Below are 6,985 nucleotides of genomic sequence, written 5' to 3'. Positions count from 1 at the left end.
TCACTTGAGGAGCGTGTTGAAGATTGTAGTGCTTATCTTATAGATCCGCAACCTTTAATAAGCTTTACGTGGAACAGAATGAAATGATTTTAATATATAATCAATGTGCGGTGTAATTACGTCACGGCTTTTTAGCTGCTTCTGCTCTGGTACGACAGCATATTTGATGAACGTACCAGCTGAGTACCCGAGTTGTTCGGGTATGTACTCCAAACCTGTTAGTTCACTTCCTCTTTCCCCTTTAGTCCATCTCCTCATCCACCGTCTCCCTGTCCATCTACACCTCCCTAGTCTCTGTTCATCTCCTCCTCCTCCTCCTCACTCCTCCATCTCATCCTCATCCCTTTCTCTTCACACCTCCTCATCCCCTACCTGGGCTCAGCTCCTCCTTCTGCCTTTTTGTTCACTCCCTCTCCCCACCTTCTTTCACCAAGTTACCACCCCTTCCCCCACCAAAAGCAGGCTTGTAGTTTGGTGGTTCTTACATCCACAATATTTCTATCCATATAGTAAGTAATAAATCAGTAAGTAAGTAAGTAAGTAAGTAAGGAGTTAGTAAGTACACTACTGCACATTAAAATTGCTACACCACGAAGATGAAGTGCTACAGACGCGAAATTTAACCGACAGGAAGAATATGCTGTGATATGCAAATGATTAGCTTTTCAGAGCATTCACACAATGTTGGCGCCGTTGGCGACACCTACAACGTGCTGACATGAGGAAAGTTTCCAACCGATTTCTCATACACAAACAGCGGTTGACCGGCGGTGCCTGGTGAAACGTTGTTGTGATGCCTCGAGTAACGAGGATAAATGCGTGCCATCACGTTTCCGACTTTGATAAAGGTCGGATTGTAGTCTATCGCGATTGCGGTTTATCGTATCGCGACATTGCTGCCCGCGTTGGTCGAGATCCAATGACTGTTAGCAGAATATGGAATCGGTGGGTTCAGGAGGGCAATACGGAACGTCGTGCTGGATCCCAACGGCCGCGTATCACTAGCAGTCGAGATGACAGGCATCTTATCCGCATGGCTGTAACGGATAGTGCAGCCACATCTCGATCCCTGAGTCAACAGATGGGGACGTTTGCAAGACAACAACCATCTTCACGAACAGTTCGACGACTTTTGCAGCAGCATGGACTATCAGCTCGGAGACCGTGGCTGTGGTTACCCTTGACGCTGCATCACAGACAGGAGCGCCTGCGATGGTGTGCTCAACGACGAACCTGGGTGCACGAATGGCAAAACGCCATTTTTTCGGATGAAGCCAGGTTCAGTTTACAGCGTCATGATGGTCGCATCCGCCTTTGGCGACATCGCGGTGAACGTACGTTGGAAGCGTGTATTCGTTATCGTCATACTGGCGTATCACCCTGCGTGATGGTATGGGGTACCATTGTTTACACGTCTCGGTCACCTCTTGTTGGCATTGACGGCACTTTGAACAGTGGACGTTACATTTCAGATGTGTTACGACCCGTGGCTCTATCCTTCATTCGATCCCTGCGAAACCCTACATTTCACCAGGATAACGCACGACCGCATGTTGCCGGTCCTGTACGGGCCTTTCTGGATACAGGAAATGTTCGACTGCTGCCCTGGCCAGCACTTTCTCCAAATCTCTCACCAGTTGAAAACGTCTGGTCAATGGTGGCCGAGCAACTGGCTCGACAAGGTACGCCAGTGACTATTCTTGATGAACTGTGGTATCGTGTTGAAGATGCATGGGCAGCTGTACCTGTACACGCCATCGAAGCTCTGTTTGACTCAATGCCCTGGCGTATCAAGGCCGTTATTACGGCAAGAGGTGGTTGTTCTGGGTACTAATTTCTCAGGATCTATGCACCCAAATTGGGTGAAAATGTAATCACATGTCAGTTCTAGTATAATATATTTGTCCAATGAATACCCGTTTATCATCTGCATTTCTTCTTGGTGTAGCAATTGTAATGGCCAGTAGTGTAGTAAGTAATCGTGTATATACGAAATTCGGTTGAAATCGATTCATGATTCATTGGCTTAGGAGGAGATTTTTATCAACGGCTTTGCCAGAATACGTCCATATACTTCACATATATTTAGCACATTCATGCACATTTGTACACATATTTCATTTATATCTTAGTGAATTTCGCCCTGCATTTTGGTTTTCACGTTACTCAAATTTTTGGTGTCATATCTTTGAAAAGTGTCTCGTGCAGAGATGTTTTGCAGGTATATTCAGTGGTATATTTGTATATTGTCTGAGAAATATGTTGCGAATAGTGTTAGTAACAAAGGAGTAATAAATTTAAACGTCATGCATGATGTGGCGGTTTTTCAAGCATCTAATTATTTGTGTCGCCATATCCCGTGAACTATGATAAGTAGGAGGCTCTTACTCCCACGGCGATTGTTGTCTGAGAGTAAGGGATATGTGTACCAAGTTTGCTTGAAATCGGTCCAGTGGTTGAGGAGGAGATACGGAATATACACACATTCACACAAACATATATCCATTTTTATAATATGTATTGACACATTTAGTCTCTAGCTGTCCAGCTATTTAACTAGTCCCATTGTTATTTAATATATTTACAACTTACATATTCATTTGTTATTTCTACAGTGAAGTTTCGATACCTCTCACTCTTTCTTAATTACATCTTATCATCCAAATAACACAAACATATAAATTTTCCTGTTTTTATTATTACTTTTTTCTTCATTATGCTACGTAAGTCTCATGCTAAGAATGTTTATAACTGGCAGTCTTAGTCTACTCATACCATGTGGCACTGCATTCATTATTGGAGATAAATAACTGTTAGGGCTAAGAATTAACATTGTGCATAAGTAACCATTTATAAAAACGAATGTATATGATTTATTCTTCTGGAAACCTTTCACTGGTTCCCAACAGTGGAGCAAATCAAGTAATGCGGTTTCTGTTGCTCGGTGTCTTTCCGCATTAGAATTTTTTCTTTTGTTGAAAATGTCTTGCTATATGAACGTAGATTTTCGGTTGTCGGGTAAGGTTCTTGACACTCCTGGATAGTGGAGTTCCAAGTTTGACGATTGCCTTATAGTCTGGCCTGACAGCGCTTTATTTTAAGTCAAATGTCTGTACATCATCTTGCTTACATATGCTGTCAACACTTCAAGTATTGTGCACAAGGATTTGATAGGGTGATATTTGGAGGGGTCTATTCTACCTCTTTCTTTTTGGTAAAAGGTATATTTTTGCCTGCATTAGTTTTTTGGTATAATAACTGGCTATTCAATCAAGTTTTTGAAACAATGAGAGAGGTTGGATAATGCACCCGTAGTCTAAGGGTAACGTCTTTGACTGGTAACCAGACGTCCTTGGCCCCAGGTTCGAACATCACCGCTGCTTAAATTCATACAAATTATAGCACTGGATGTACGTGCGTATGTATGTATGTATGTATGTATGTATGTATGCATGTACGTTCCACATCTCATCCTAAACCACTGGATCGATTTCAACCAAACTTGGTACGCATATCGTTTACTGTCTGAAAAGAATCACTGCGGGAGTAAGAACTACCCACCTCTCAAAGGAGTGGGAATGAAAAAGCAGTGTAGCCCACGACGCAAGAATATCCATACTTTATTTGTGCAGTATTTGAGACAGAGCATTTAGAGACTTACAATAAACGTAACTAATAATTTCAAACCTTTACGAAACTACTTCTCGCTGACGACTCCCACCAAATGATGAATAGAATAAAGTTCGTCGTTTACTACATTTTCGCTGTTTAAAACTGCCACATGAAACATGACGTTTTAATTTATTACTTCTTTGCTGCTAACTCTTTTCGCAACACATTTCGCAGAAAGCAGCCACATACGCCGCTGATTGTACCTAGAAAGATATATCATTGTACGACCTACAGTTCAGCAGATACGACGTCATAAACGCCCGATGCGTGAGAAACTGTCGCATCATGATGATTTATTTTATTACTTCTTTACTGCTAAGTCTATTCGCAACACACAAAGATTGAGGTGCATGAAAACAAATCTGCAGGGCAAAATTCGCTAGACATACGGATGAAATACGTGTACAAAATATGGGTGAAATATGTTAAATACGAGTCAAACATATTTGACATGCGCGTATCTAAGCAAGGTCACAGGTAAAAAGCTCATCCTAAACCCTTGAAACTATTTCAATCAAATTTGGTACACATATTAGTTACAGTTTGGAAAGAAATAATGTAGGGCTAAGAACGACCTCTGTTGGGGTGAGTGTGACAAGGTGGAGAGAGAAAGGAGGACGAATAGATGGACAGACAGTGGGGGAGGGGTGGAGGAGGAGATTGGTACAGACAGGAAGAGGAGGAGATAGACAGAGATATGGGAGAGGGAAATGGGCCAATGAACAGATGGAGTGGGAGGAGCAAATAGACAGGGAAGAGGAGAAGATGGACAGAGAGAGGGGAGAGGAGGACACAGAAAGGATAGGGGAGTAGATGCACAGAGAGAGTGGGCACGGGGGGGGGGGGAGATGGACAGAAGTGAGAGGGGGAGAGGAGATAGAGAGAGGAGGAGGAGGTTGACAATGTGAGAGGGAGGACAAGATGGAAACAGGAGGGGGAGATGGGAGCAGACTGATGGAGGGAAGGAGGAAATGGACAGAGAAAGGGGCAGGAGGAGAGGACAGAGAATGGGGAGTGGAGATTGTGGACAGGAAGAGGGGGAGGTAGAGATGAACAAAGAGTGGGAGGGGTAGAAGCGATTGACAAGGACAGGTAGGATAGAGAGAGAGAAGGGAGGAGAGGTGGATAAAAAATGAGGGGATAGCTACAGAGAGGGAAGAGGATGGTGTGGACAGTGAGAGGGGGAAGGAGAAGATAGACATGGAGGGGGAGGGAGGAGAGAGGAGATGGACAGAGAGAGGAGGGAGGACGAGATTGACCAATAGAAGATTGTAACAATACCCAGTCAACGCTGCATTTCTCAGCTAGATTTGAATAAAAATCATCAGCAGTGAGAGTGGATCGTGGCGTGGAAAGACTAAACTTTTAACGTGATAGGAAAGCTAGTAAATCTGAAAAGGGAAACGCTAAGACTCAATCTTGAAATGGAAAGAAGACAAGGGTTTATGATCAGACGAGTATAGAGTAATATCAAGTGCAGGAGAAAATGGTATAGCAGTAGTGGGATTCGTTGTGAATAAGAAGGTAGGGTAGATGGGGAGATACTGTGAAGAGTTCAGTGACAGGGTTGTTCTCATCGGAATCGACAGGAAACCAACAACGGATAACAATAGTTCAAGTATATATACCAATGTCGCAAATAGAAGATGAAGAGATAGAGAAAGTATATGAGGATAATCAAGGAGTAATTCAGCACGTAAAGGGAGATGCAAATCTAATAGTCATAGGAGACTGGAATGCAGTTGTAGGGGAAGGAGTAGAAGAAAGGATTATTGGAAAATATCGGCTTGATGGTAGGAATGACAAAGGACTAATGGAGTTCTTCAACAAATTTCAGCTAGTAACAGCGAATTCTCTGTTCAACAATCGGAAGAGGAGGAGGTATACTTGGAAAAGGCCGGGAGGTACCGGAAAATTTCAGTTAGGTTACATTATAGTCAAGCTGGAATTCTGAAATGAGATATTGGATTGTAAGGAGTTCCCAAGAGCAGGTATAGACTACGATTTAGTAAGGATGAAGTTTAGACTGAAGTGTAAGAGATTAGTCAGGAAGAATTAATGCGCAAAGAAGTGGGATACAGAGGTACTAATGAAGAGAGACGCTTGAAGTTCTGAGGTTGTAGATACTGATATACTGAATGGTTTAGTAGACACGTCAACTGAAGAGGAATCGACACCTCTAAAAAGGATAATCAAGGAAGTTCGAAGGAAAAAAATAGTTACAAGGAAGGTAACTGCGAGGATACCATGGATAACGTAAGAAATACGTCGCCTGCGCAGTGTCATCCTCAGTCCACAGGCGTCACCAGATGCGGATATGGAGGAACATGTGGTCAGCACATCGCTCTCCCGGAGCCGCAACTTCTCAATCAAGCAGCTCCTCCGTTTGCCTCACAAGGGCTGAGTGCATCCCGCTTGCCAACAGCGCTGGGCAGACCGGATGGTCACCCATCCAAGCGCCCGACTGAGCTGAACTTCGGTGATTCGGTGATCTGATGGGAACCAGTGTTACCACTTCCGCAAGGCCGTTGGCGACTCAGCATATAGAAGCTGGGCGGTAATATTTCAGAGTGCAATGGGAATTCCGCTGTTAAATGTAGAGGACAGAAGGGATAGATGGAGAGAATACATTGAAGGCCATTGTGAGGGGGAAGACGTGTCTGAATACGTGACAGAAACAGAAACAGGAGTCGAAACAAAAAAGAGAGGGGATCCAGTATTATAATCAGAATTTCAGAGAGCTTTCGAATACTTGAGATCGAATAAGGGAGGAAGGACAGATAACATTCCTTTGGAATTTCTAAAATCACTGGAGTATTTGGTAACAAAATGACTATTCATGTCGGAGTGTAGAATGTATGGAACTGGTGTTGTACTATCAGACTTTCGGAAAAACATCGTCCACACAGTTCTAGGGATAGGAAGAGTCGACAAGTGTGAAAATTATTGCACAGTCAGCTTAACAGCTCACGCATCTAAGTTGCCGACAAGGATAATACATAGAAGAATGGAAAACTGAAGATCTCTTAGAGGACGATCAGTTTCGCTTTAAGAACGATTAATGTACCAGAGAGAGAGTTCTGAAGTTGCGACTGGTAAAGGAAGCAAGACTGAAGAATAATCAAGGCACGTCCATAGATTTGTCGACCTGGAAAATGCGTTCGACAGTGGCAAACGGTGAAAGATGTTTATAATTCTGAGAAAAGTGTAAGGATTCCCAAACGGGAAGGCGTGTCGGTCCCCGGCACGAATCCGCCCGCCGGTTTAGTGTCGAGGTCCGGTGTGCCGGCCAGTCTGTGGATGGTTTTTAAGG

This window comes from Schistocerca americana, chromosome 1 (genome assembly GCF_021461395.2).
Source record: "Schistocerca americana isolate TAMUIC-IGC-003095 chromosome 1, iqSchAmer2.1, whole genome shotgun sequence".
NCBI lineage: Eukaryota > Metazoa > Arthropoda > Insecta > Orthoptera > Acrididae > Schistocerca > Schistocerca americana.
The sequence above is the reverse complement of the archived record's forward strand: the minus strand, read 5'-3'. Positions refer to the sequence as shown.